The following is a 13,229-nucleotide window of genomic DNA, read 5'->3' on the forward strand; positions in this document are numbered from 1 at the left end:
CTTCAATAATTATTGGCACACAGCGCCCAGCAAATAGTGCTTCCCAAAAGTCCCACCAATAGAAATAATTATCTGCCAGAATGCAGTAATTGCTAATTGTTAACAGTGCCCCCAATTGTAATAATGCCCCCATTGTGCCCATACTACTAATCAAGTTCCCCATAGTCCCCCAGTAGTAATAATTTTCCTTATAATGTGAGCCAGTAGAAAAATGATGCCCCTTTATAATGTGCATCAGTACAAAAAATACCCCCTTAATTTTCAGCTCAGATCCCCATATCACACCTTAAATCAGACCCCCATATCAGATTTTCAGACTCCCATCAGACCTTAGAACAGACCCCAAATAAATAAATTCACTTACCTCTCCTGCTCCTCCACTATTCTGCAGGTACGGCATTTTCTCCTATAGTCCCAGCTCACTGGTTTTCTCCGGGCCTGCACAGCACTGTGAACTGACTGTGTCAAGAAGGAGGGGTAAGTAGAAGCACTCACCACTCCCCCGCCTCCTGTATGATAGTGAGAGCTTCCATAATGGAAGTGCTCACCAGTATTCACATTATAAGACACACTGCCTCTTATAAAGTGAAAGATATGGTAATTGGTGGGCCCCCACTGGCTTATTGCAACCACTGTGATTCTTATAGCTACACCAGTGACACCTGGATTTGAGTATTTTCTGCCATTCTTCTAAGCAGAACCTCCAAGGCACTGTCAGCTTGGATGGGAACTGTCGGTAGACAGCCATTTCCAGGTCTATCCAGACATGATACTACCACCACCATGCTTTATTGTAGGGATGGTATTGGTCTGATTTCCTCCTGACATGATGATTAGAATTGAGGCCAAAAAGTTCAATCTTTGGTTTGTCAGACTAGAGAATCTTGTTCCTCACTGTCTAAAGGTCCTCTAGGTGCTTTTATTTTGCAAATTTCCATGTGTCTTTTTCTAAGGAGAGGCTTCTTTCTGGCCACTCTGCCATAAAGCCCAAACTCGTGAAATGCAGCAGCGATGGTTGACTTTCTGAAAGTTTCCCTCATCTGCACACAGGATCTTTGGAGCTCAACAAGGGTGACCATTGGTTTCTGCATCACCCTTCTTACCAAGGCCCTTCTCCCCCAATTACGTATTTTAGTGGGGTGGACAGCTTTAGGAAGAGCTCTGGTTGTTTCAAACTTCTTTCATTTAAGAATTATGTAGGCTACTGTGCTTTTGTGAATTTTAGTGTAGCAGAAATTTCTTTGTACCCTTCTCCATATCTTTTCCTCCACACAATCCTGTCTCTGAGCTGTACTGGCAGTTCGTTCCGCCTCATGACTTGGTTTTTGCTCTGATATGCTCTGTTAGCTGGGAGACGTTACATAGACAAAAATGTCTTTCCAAATCATGTTCAATCAAATTACCATAGGTGGTCTCCAATCAAGGTGTAGAAACATCTCAGAGATTATTAAGAGAAATGGGAAGCCACCAGAGCTAAAATTTAAGCATCATAATAGCAAAGGGTCTTATGTGCATATGAGTTAGTTATTTTATTTTAGCACAAGGCCACAACATAATGTAAAAACAAGTGAAAGACTCTGAAGACTTTCTGAATGCATCGTAACTTTTATTAATATTCTGGGGGTGACAACATGTGAAAAAAGCATTGTTTTTTGTGTTTTGTTTTTAGGGTGCACACTGTGTGGTATAAGTAACATGATAACTATATTCTGCTGGCCAGACAATTATGGTAATAGTAAATTTATATAATTTTGCTATGTACAGTCAGGTCCATAAATTTTGGGACATTCACACAATTCTAACATTTTTGGCTCTATACACCACCACAATGGATTTGAGATTTAACGAACAAGATGTGCTTTAACTGCAGACTGTCAGCTTTAATTAGAGGGTATTTACATCCAAATCCGGTGAACGGTGCAGGAATTACAACAGTTTGCATATATGCCTCCCACTTGTTAAGGGACCAAAAGTAATGGGACATAATAATAATCATAAATCAAACTTTCACTTTTTAATACTTGGTTGCAAATCCTTTGCAGTCAATTACAGCCTGAAGTCTGGAACGCATAGACATCACCAGACGCTAGGTTTCATCCCTGGTGATGCTCTGCCAGGCCTCTACTGCAACTGTCTCCAGTTCCTGCTTGTTCTTGGGGCATTTTCCCTTCAGTTTTGTCTTCAGCAAGTGAAATGCATGCTCAATCGGATTCAGGTCAGGGGATTGACTTGGCCAGTGCAGAACATTCCACTTCTTTCCCTTAACAAACTCTTTGGTTGCTTTTGCAGTATGCTTTGGGTCATTGTCCATCTGCACTGTGAAGCGCCGTCCAATGAGTTCTGAAGCATTGGGCTGAATATGAGCAGATAATATTGCCCGAAATACTTCAGAATTCATCCTGCTGCTTCTGTCAGCAGTCACATCATCAATAAATACAAGAGAACCAGTTCCATTGGCAGCCATACATGCCCACGCCATGACACTACCACCACAATGCTTCACTGATGAGGTGGTATGCTTAGGATCATAAGCAGTTCTTTTCCTTCTCCATACTCTTCTCTTCCTATCACTCTGGTGCAAGTTGATCTTGGTCTCATCTGTCCATAGGATGTTGTTCCAGAACTGTGAAGTATTTTTTAGATGTCGTTTGGCAAACTCTAATCTGGCCTTCCTGTTTTTGAGGCTTACCAATGGTTTACATCTTGTGGTGAACCCTCTGTATTCACTCTGGTGAAGTCTTCTCTTGATTGTTGACTTTGACACACATACACCTACCTCCTGGAGAGTGTTCTTGATCTGGCCAACTGTTGTGAAGGGCGTTTTCTTCACCAGGGAAATAATTATTCGATCATCCACCACGGTTGTTTTCTGTGGTCTTCCGGGTCTTTTGGTGTTGCTGAGCTCACCGGTGCGTTCCTTCTTTTTAAGAATGTTCCAAACAGTTGTTTTGGCCAGGCCTAATGTTTTTGCTATCTCTCTGATGGGTTTGTTGTGGTTTTTCAGCCTAATGATGGTTTGCTTCACTAATAGTGACAGCTCTTTGTATCTCATCTTGAGAGTTGACAGCAACAGATTCCAAATGCAAATAGCACACTTGAAATTAACTCTGGACCTTTTATCTGCTCATTGTAATTGGGATAATGAGGGAATAACACACACCTGGCCATGGAACAGCTGAGAAGCCAATTGTCCCATTACTTTTGGTCCCTTAACAAGTGGGAGGCACATATTTAATTTCTGCACCGTTCACCTGATTTGGATGTAAATACCCTCAAATTAAAGCTGACAGTCTGCAGTTAAAGCACATCTTGTTTGTTTCATTTCAAATCCATTGTGGTGGTGTATAGAGACAAAAATGTTAGAATTGTGTCCATGTCCCAATATTTATGGACCTGACTGAATTTCTATGTTTTCACATTAAAAGCTCTTTTTATGTGTGTTTCTGCACTTAGACCAAGCCGTGTGAGGGCTTGTGTTTTTTTACATTTTTTTTAGTTGGGAGGGGGTGAGTTATAGTTTTCATTGGTGCCATTTTAGAGTACATATACATTTTTTATAACTTTACCCCTATTAGGGGACTTTATTATATGATCCTCTGATCTCCCATATAATGCTTTATAATAATAAAGACAACTCATTTCCATATGCTCTATAAGGCCATATGGATGTTCTAGCAGGATATCATGTTGCCTCTATGCCTCTGTATAGGAATGGGTCCTGTTCTGGTAAACATAAACATCATCTAAATCTGTGATTTTTAATTTTTTAGAATTTTTAACACATGGGAAAGCTAAAATGTTACAATTCTGCAAACAATTTCCCATTTCAGTGAATTTTGCTATTTATACCAATGATACACTTTGTAAACAATTATTATACAGTATTATGAATTATGTAAACTTATTATACATTATGTTAACAACAGATTGATATATTTTTGAACAATGCTGATCATTGCCTCAGTGAGATATTCCCCACTATATGTAAAACTTAATTTGAACAAATATTGTAATCTACCTTAATCCAATACATTAAATTCTTAGGTTACCCTACAAAGTTGGCTAATCAAATGCACACAAATATAACTGATGATGAATGATATTATTTAACCTACAGCACTAAAAAGGCCAGCAGTAACATGCTATGTGTATGTTAATTGATCTGGCTTTGGATGATACATTGTTTGGCATGAGATTCAGTAACATATTAAGCAGCACTTAACAGATTATTTACTGTATCTTTCAAAATCCATCAAATCTTCTCATTCAGTGTCAAAAAAGCATGTATTGAGACATTTTAATTTTACGTGTGGTCTCAGTGTCTGCATGTTACTGCAAGATGTCTTGCATGTACTGTCTGCATGAAATTACTAATTACAGTGGGATGCGAAAGTTTGGGCAACCTTGTTAATCGTCATGACTTTCCTGTATAAATAGTTGGTTGTTACGATAAAAAATGGCAGTTAAATATTTCATATAGGAGACACACACAGTGATATTTGAGAAGTAAAATGAAGTTTATTGGATTTACAGAAAGTGTGCTATAATTGTTTAAACAAAATTAGGCAGGTGCATAAATTTGGGCACCACAAAAACGAAATGAAATCATTATTTAGTAGATCCTCCTTTTGCAGAAATTACAGCCGCTAAACGCTTCCTGTAGGTTCCAATGAGAGTCTGGATTCTGGTTGAAGGTATTTTGGACCATTCCTCTTTACAAAACATCTTTAGTTCATTCAGGTTTGATGGCTTCCGAGCATGGACAGCTCTCTTGCCCAGGCTGATCAGTTCCAGCACTGAATTGCAACATTTGACTTGACCCATGTGATACGAAGGAGGGGAGTGGGAATGATGCTGTGCCCTGCTGCTGTTAGGGACAATATAATGTTAATGGAGAAGGAGATGGAGGAGGCGTGTAAGTGCCTGGTGTGGGAGACAGGCTGACACATTAGTAGGGGAGTCAAAAGGACCTGGCCTTGTTGCTGGGGTGCTGCCTCGCAGCCGCCACAAAAAACATTGACCCAGAGAACCATGAAAGACATAGTGTCCCTGCCCCTAACAGCTGCCCCAGGTGTTCACCAGGACATGCAACTTTCTGCCCAATTAAATTCACAAGGACCAGTCGACGTTCTCTGCAACGTAAGAGTACAAGGTAGGGATTGCTTTTTGGGAGAAATAATGATGGCTAGGTATCTTCTAGTTAGGTTAAGCTCACACCATCAGCTCCCTAAAGGCTGAACATTTTACTAAATGGTATGACAGCTACTGCACTGCTAACAACTTGGCCATGTGGTAGTTCTTCTTGTATACAAGCTAATTGCTGATCCATGATAGCTTGCTCATGGGCACACATTCTATTCTGGATGTCTCATGATGGAGCAGAGGACGAGGAGGAAGAGGAGTCTGAGCAGGAGAAGAATGCTGATGAGATGATGATAAGAATACTTTATTGGTTGTGTATGTGAGCTGGCTACCACAAAGAAGAAGAAGGACAGACTAGTTTTGAGTGGGAATGCTGACCAGTTCTTTTTGAATCGGTTGATGCCGCCTCATGTTTGTGTTTGAAAGCCCACAACTTATTTTAATGTTACAGTTCTTGCACACATCTGTAATTTTGTGTGTCTTGTGGAGAAAAAAAAATTCATATGGGAGTTGATTGTACAGAGCTAACCAGGCTTGGCATAGGTTTAACACGTTTTGCTCCTGTGCACGCAGTATTAGCAGCATCACCAGTTCCTGAGCTGACCACAATATAAGACGATCCAGCCCTGACATTTCTTTTGGAGGTTTTGTCCGTACATTGCCTCAACTCATTATTGTCACCGCAGCCCCCACTCTTCTCCTCAGATGTCTCCTACTGCTGTTCAGCACCCTGATCCATTTCCTGGGTCTTGTCCAACACAGAATCATTATCAGAGTCCTCACCCTCCCTGAGACTTTTATCAGACTGTGATATATAATGGAGGACTTGGCCCTCCTCCCGATTCCCTGCTCTGTATTTGCCTTGACTACCACCATCACTGCGCCCATCGCCAATACTGTGGCTACGGGTGCCGCTATTATCACCATCAACACAGCTCTGCTTTGGATATCCTGCCTTCTGCTTAAATTCCTCCTCTGGGCAGTCCAAATGCTGAATGCTCTCATACCAGTTGTTTACAGGGAGACTCTGTTGACTCTCTGCTGTAAGGCGTGGTGTTTTTTTTTTTTTTTTTTACCTCTTAGGAAAAAATAAGATGCCCTAATAGGAAGGGACAGTAAAAATAGGAGGTACTGAAAGGCTTTTCTGGGGCTGCATGGAGAAAGTGCAGGCAGAATGCTGTGACCGTTGGCTCCAAGGTATGATGTCAGACTCAGAAGTCACCTCCATATCATCCTGCTGTGACTGAGAGGAGGAATAAGCCATCAAATCTACAATATCATCCTATTTCTCCTCCATCATAATGTTGTGGTTGAGGCCTGCAACTACAACTACTACTCATTCACATGACAGTATTTATGTGTCTGCATCCATTCTGCAATTCTGCAGCACGAATGAGGGCCCATTCATTTCAATGGGGCTGCAAAATATATGGTTACTACACCATGCTGTCTGCATCCATACTTCCATTCTGTGGTCTCGTAAAAAAGATAGAGCATGTCCTATTCCACAATTTCAGATAGTAACAGACATTTCTACTACAGTGCAGGAAGCGTGTGTTTCGCATTTTGCTGGACGCATGTGTTCCGCATTTATCGGAACGCAAACGGATGGTATCCGTGTTTTGCGGATCTGCAATTTGCGGACCGCAAAACATATAGGGTCATCTGAATGAGCCCTAAGGAAAATAGATGAGGTGCCAAATCATAATGAGGTTGTTATTATGGGGGACTTCAACTTCCCGAATATAGACTGGGAAACTGAAACCTGTAGATCTTGTAAAGTAAAAAGGGTCTTGCCAATAACCAAAGACAATTACCTTTTCCAACTGGTTCAGGATTCGACTAGAAGGACGGCCATACTGGACTTAGTATTATCTATTAGAATTGACAGAACAAAAGACTTGCAGGTTGGGGGGACACCTGGGAAATAGGTTCCATAAAGTAATAACCTTCCAATTGTCATTCAAAAGAGTGTTTCTTCAGGGAGGCACACAAATACCAAACTTCAAAAAAATCTATATCTGACCAGTTAAGAGAAGCCATTAGCCTCACTAACTGGGACAAAGTCCACAAAAATAAAAATGCAGCCTCAAAATGGGATATTTGTAAAAGCATCTCAAACTCTAACTGTGAGAGGCACATACCTTAAATGAATAAAAGGGTAAGGGACAAGAAAAAAAATAATGTGTATGAATAGAAATGTAAAGGAAGAAATGAATGACAAAAAGAAAGCATTTAAATCACTAAAACAGGAAGGTACTGCAAAAGCCTTTTAAAAAATATATGGGAAAAATATAATATGTAAAAGACTAATTAAAGCAGCCAAGCTGGAGATTCAAATTGGAGGGTTCAAAGAAGGGCAACTAAAGTAATAACCAGAATGAATGAACTACAGTAAACTATGCAATGTCCCAGATTTAAACTACTAATTCAGGTGTTTTCAATCAGAAGTTTAAAACAGTATCCAAAACGCGCATTGTGCACTTGTATTGCTAATTTTGCACCCCACACCAACACTTGAACTGTCTAGAGGAGGCCTGTCACAGATTTCAGCCTACTATTTCAGGTGTTTTTTTTCAGAAGGCACCCTCTGGATTGTAAAACATGAGTTGTACACTTGTACTGCTATTTTCGAACCCCACACCAGTGCTTTTGCAGTGTCCCACTACGTGAGAATATGCACAAAGAAAAGTCCAGCTCAACCCAATTATCCAAACACCTGCGTGCACGGAAAAGGCTGGTGAGCCTGTATATCTTTAGTATGAAGCACAACAAAATTCCAGCACTCACGATTTTGGTTGCTAAAATCTTCGTCTTTTATTCAGGCAGTAGACAGTTTAGACAGGACATCCACCCACAAGTGTAGCAACTTTGACGCGTTTCGAACCTTAGTTCTTAGTCCCACTATGTGACCGTGGGCACCGCAAACGTGTTTTTTCATGCTTTAATGTCATGTAATATGCCTGCATTTTGTACTTCATCTCCTGTCATATTCTCCCATGTCACAATGTGATTCTACAGGCAAGATCCTTTACACAGGCCTAGTTAGGGTGCACTAGATCGGGTAGTGTCAGTGTATATATAGCTTAGCTCAGACCTAAGTTAGGCAGTTGAGTTGAGTTCAGAGTTGAGTCCAGAACAGACCAGTTCACTCATGAGGTTAGTCAGAAAGCAGCAGCAATGTAGCTGTATAGCTGGAGGGAGGCCTATTCACAGCCTCTCTGCTCTGTCCCTGTCGGCTCCACAGTCCAGGGTTAAAGCCTGCAACTATTCTACCTAGAGGGGAGAAATCCACTCCTATAGATCGCTCTTCTGGGGTGACTGCATGCAGCCGAGTATCTAAGGAATTATCAAGTTTTATTCAAGACAAAGGATTAGCAATATAGCCATTACCTGAGGGCTTACTAGGCACCTTTGTAGCAGGTGTAGGAGACAGCATTAGGCATCCACACCTCCAGTTCAAACTCTGAGGACAGTTAGGCCGTCAGAACAACATTGGAATAGAAGTTTCAGGATTTAGAAAAGCACCTTTAATCAGGATTAGAATAAGGTGGAGTTTTGACCAGTGTAAGACTTTCATATTTTACAAGCCTAGTCTGAAGCAGTAGATTTCTTATTCATTACAAGAGCCTGTTTTTCACTGAGGACTTGCATTTCCCTTTCCCCATATGCATGGGAGATTGTGCTTAATGCCGGGCTGTATCAAGAGACTGTTTAATACTTTGTATGTACTGTTATCAGGAGTTATTTTCAGTAAAGTTCCACCCTGGATTTCATCCTTCTTGTCTCAGTCTCCAATTCCTCAATTGACACTACAGTAAATGGCTGTACCTCCATACAAAAGGTACTGGCGTCACGACTACCAGGGACCTTGCCATAGACACATTAATACAGACCATCAAGGACACCTCGAATCACCATCTGGCCAGTGTCCCTTACACCAGAGTATGCCCCAGAGAATCCTTGTGCCATTCTCTTTCTCACTTATGCGAGCCTGCCCAGGGACAACGTAACCGTGAATAACCAGAACTGTGTTTACCTCGGCCCACCTATTGCTCACACCGTGAGCTCACGCATAATTCCCCTGCTAGGTCTGGCATACCGCACTTGAACTGTCTGGACGTGCCCTCTCCCATATTTTAGACTACGTATTCAGGGGTATTCACATTTAAAATGGTGCGCTCTGGATTGTAAATAAAGCGTTGTACACTTGCATTGTTATTTTTTCATCCCACAAAGTTGAAAAAAAAACTGTTTAATTTTTTTGTCGCCATATTTTGACCCCTATAATTTTTTTGTAATTAAGTGTATGGAGCTGAATTGGGGATCCCTTTTTGCAGGACGATCTGAACTTTTCATTGATACCATTCTGGGGTGTGTATGACTTTTTGATCACTGTTTATAAAAAAAAAAAATTGAAAATGAAGCGATCAAAGATGTCGAATTGGCCATTTTGACTTTTTTTTCTCCGTTTCGCTGTTTGCCATATGGGGAAGATATTTTTCTATTTTTATACTATGGCCATTTTCACACATGGCGATACCCATGATGTGTATTTTTTTTAGTTATTTTTATTTTGGGGAAAGCGGGGTGATTTGAATTTTTATGTTTTTTATTTTATTTATTTTTAAAAACTTTATTTTTTTCTTACACTTTTTTATATTTCCCATAGGGAACTATGATAAGCAATCATTAGATTGCTATTCTCATAGACCCAAATGCATTAGCAGAGTCTTTGAGAAAATTGCTGCTTTCCTATGGAGCCCTATTACAGACATAGGAAATACTATGCAGCAGCCTCCTATCATTCACAAAGACAGGGGCTGCTGCACACAAGCTCTGGCTCCTCTGATCACCACACAGGGGAGCATCACGGGAAGCGTGCACTTCCGGTGTTCTTTCACACGCTCAGATGCCGTGGTCAGGATTGACCAAGGCATCTGAGGGGTTAAATGTCTGCGATCGGCATTATCAAAGGCTTACCACACACAGTTTAACTGTTTCAATGAAATATCGGTTCTAGCAAACGATACCCTTCTCAACTTCAATTTGCCCAACACTAATGACAATGTTCCTAAGCACACAGCTAAGACATCACAGAAGTGGCTTAGGGATAACTCTTGAATGTCCTTAAGGGGCCCAGCTAGAGCCTTGACTTGAACCCAATCGAACATCTCTGGAGAGACCTGAAAATGACTGTCCACCAATGGTTCCTATACAATCTGACAGTGTTTGTGAGGATCTGCATAGAAAAATGGCTAAAAAGTCCCTAATCCAAGTGTGCAAACCTTGTGGCATAATACCCAACCCAAGAAGACTGGAGACTGTATTCGCTGCGAAAGGTGCTTCAGCTAAGTACTGAGTAAAGAGTCTCAACACTTATGTCAATGCAATCATTTAGCCTTTTCCTTTTCAATAAATTAGCAAAGATTTTGATCGCTCTGTTTCAGGACAGTTACAGGGCGAACATAACCCCCCCCCCCCCCCCTATCAACGTCAAATGACCCTAACTTTAACAATATTGCATACACAGCTCAGTAGCCACAACTATGAATAGTGTTATATGACAACATTACAAGCGATTGTCTAGCATTAGAAAAAAGCATATGCTTTTTCCCAGAAAAGGTTTCGTCTGTCCATGGGCTGTGCCTGGTATTACCGCTTAGCTCACTTCTGTTGAATGGAACAGAGCTGTGGGAGGGCTTGATTTTTGTGTGACGACTTGTGGTTTTCATTAGTATAATTTTGGGGTACATAATGCTTTTTGATGGCTTTTTATTCCTGTTTTTGGAGGCGAATAAGCAAAAAGCAGCCATTCTGGCAATAATTTTTTTCTATTTTTTTACACAGTTGCTTTGCTGTGAACTCCGGCAGTAACTCGGCCAGCTGCTCCAGCATGAATGCTGACTGTTGGCCAGACAAAAAAATGCTGCATCATTTTTTGTTTGGCTGAACGCCGGCATTTATGCCAGAAAGCAGTCGCATCACCACCAGACCCCATGATTGTCTATGTGTCCAGCAGTGAACAGTTGTATACGGCTATGCTGGATCAAGTGAACTTCCGCAGCTGTTCCTCCGCTGGACACACCATTAAAGACAGACTTGTGAGAAGCAGGTTCCATTCCATCAAGGGCAATAATTGGCTTAGAAATAATATACCAAAGGGTAATTTTCGATGTGGCAGATGTTCACTTTGCCAACACAATTCCCAAAAGAAGTATATCGAGATTGCAGGCACCCAACATAGAATCAAAAGTTTTATCAACTGCCGGAGCACGTATGTAGTGTATCTACTACTCTGCAGCTGCAGGAGATTCTATATTGGGAAGACAATCAGGTGCATGTTTGAAAGAGTGAGGGAGCACTTCAATTCCGTAAAAACGGGAAAAGGTTGCCCAAGATTCATAGACCACGTGAGAAGTGTTCATGGAGGTAACGTGGATTGCATCTCTTTCACAGGGCTAGAGATTGTATCCGCCCCTCTGCAGGGGGCAGGATAGACATCGCCTCCTCCAGCAGAGGGAAGCAAGATGGATTCTGCGTACTCAAGCTCTGGGTGAGCTTGGTTTAAATGATAGGAACGATTTGAGTCCATTCTTATAGATATGTGTTGCACACGATGTTGTCATGTAGTATTGAAACTGATGGAATTTGTATTTGTTACGTTATATAGATATAGATATTTTTCACTAACCTTTTATGTGGGCGCAACTTTGTTGTCTATTACCATGACAACAGGCAGCGCCGATAGTTAAAAGGGTGGCGCGAATGTACGCGCTGACGCACAGCCCGAGGAAGTTTGATGCGTGATTAAGATTTGTCTGCCCCCTGCTACACCTTGTTATGGAATAAAGCACCGCTTTGATACAACACACTGGTGAGTGCCGCTGAATGTTTCTCTTCTTGCATCATGATCATATGCACTTGAACCTACTGTTATGGGCTGTGCACCACCACCAGTGTGTAGATCCTCATCAGTCCAGATAATCGTGGATCCCGCTGCAGTGTGGATTGTTTGTGTAGCTGTGCCGCCCCCTTTTTTTATTTATGTGAAAATCCAAAGTTCACAATGCCTATGTAAACTGAGCCTTAGACTGCTGTGGCCTCCTGGCCTGCACTGGCTAGCATTAGGCTACCTGCATACAATGTGGGTAGCATCCAGTTTTTCTCCATGGATTGTTGTGTGGAAAAAACACAGCTTAATACAGTACAATCAATGTGTATGAGATTAGATAAATCTCCTTCATGTACACTTTGCTTCTGGGACTGTATGTCGAAGGGGCTGAAAGAAGGGAGAAGTAATGTGATTTAAAATATACCCATATATTATATATGTATTAGCCTGCCATACACATTATATATATATAGCTAAAATAAAGGCTGCCATGTATAATTGAACATAATAATAAACACCACTCCTAACCACATCACTTATTGCATTGCAATTGTGACTTGTCCCCAAATTTACTGGCTATAACTAGTGATCCAGGTGCCAGGGGAGCCCAGTCAAGACCAGAGTAGATCCTAAGAAAGCCTCTCCACTACAGCCATGCCGCTCCTCCACTCACTACTGGCGGTTCTGGCGGGCAAGTAAGTTTGTCATGTGACCCACCTAGTGATGTCATGGGCATGACAGCAGGGCCTGGGAGACTTGAGAACAGAGGAGGCGCTGTCTGGCTGCAAGTGAAAGCAGCCAGCATCCACCGATTCACGTCCTAGTTGAGCACAGACTTCAGGAGCATGCCGCTGAGCACAGGGAGCACACGCACGTTCAGTGACAGCAGTAACCAGAAGCATGATTTAGATCTCGTTGCTGGTGCTGCTGATCAGCTCTAAAAATGGCCCTGTTCTGTTTTCCATTTGTCATTATCGTGTATTGAGTGCAGAATGATGGGGAAAAACTTGATTTTAACAATAGTGAAGGGGGTCTAAAGACTTTCTGAATGCACTGTAGTATCTTAAGGGTCTATTCTATGAAGGTCAAGTTAACAAGACTTCTTATAATCTTACATATGTTGTACCACTGTTAGGGCGGGTTCACATCAGCGTCATGGATTCCGTTTTTGTTAACATAACATGGTTATAAT

The 13,229-nt window shown here is 41.5% G+C and overlaps 1 long non-coding RNA gene across 1 annotated transcript; it reads right to left on the reverse strand.

Moving 5' to 3' along the window:
- Positions 1–445: 445 nt before the first annotated feature.
- On the reverse strand, positions 446–12,829 carry LOC120993520. Its single transcript, XR_005777293.1, has 3 exons — positions 12,542–12,829; positions 5,350–5,354; positions 446–459 (listed from the first exon to the last, which is right to left on the reverse strand). It is a non-coding gene; the product is annotated as an uncharacterized LOC120993520 (long non-coding RNA).
- Positions 12,830–13,229: the final 400 nt, after the last annotated feature.

Source organism: Bufo bufo, chromosome 3 (assembly GCF_905171765.1).
Source record: "Bufo bufo chromosome 3, aBufBuf1.1, whole genome shotgun sequence".
Taxonomy (NCBI): Eukaryota; Metazoa; Chordata; class Amphibia; order Anura; family Bufonidae; genus Bufo; species Bufo bufo.